Source organism: Sceloporus undulatus, chromosome 1 (genome assembly GCF_019175285.1).
Source record: "Sceloporus undulatus isolate JIND9_A2432 ecotype Alabama chromosome 1, SceUnd_v1.1, whole genome shotgun sequence".
In the NCBI taxonomy this organism is placed as follows: Eukaryota; Metazoa; Chordata; class Lepidosauria; order Squamata; family Phrynosomatidae; genus Sceloporus; species Sceloporus undulatus.
The window spans coordinates 58,615,394-58,615,674 of record NC_056522.1 but is presented as its reverse complement, the minus strand read 5'-3'; positions in this window follow the sequence as shown (position 1 = coordinate 58,615,674).

Sequence of the window (281 nt, the reverse complement as noted above, 5' to 3'; positions counted from 1 at the left end):
CAATAATTGCATAAGCATAAATAAGCTCAAAAGATCAAAGATTTAACTGTAGATCCTGAAAAGTATGTTTTGCCTGTGAAACAGTGGATAGAAAACTGAAGCAGAATGTGATGAAAGAAATGAAACGGATGAGGTGAAAAGACATTATGAGTCTAGCCCTTTCTTGATTGTAAAAAAAAGGAGGCCAAAAAGAGGTTATCTTCTTACCAAAGCAAAACTAAAGGTCTGTCCCATAAGCAACCAATCAAAAGATGATAACAGACTGCCAGGATCGATCGGTT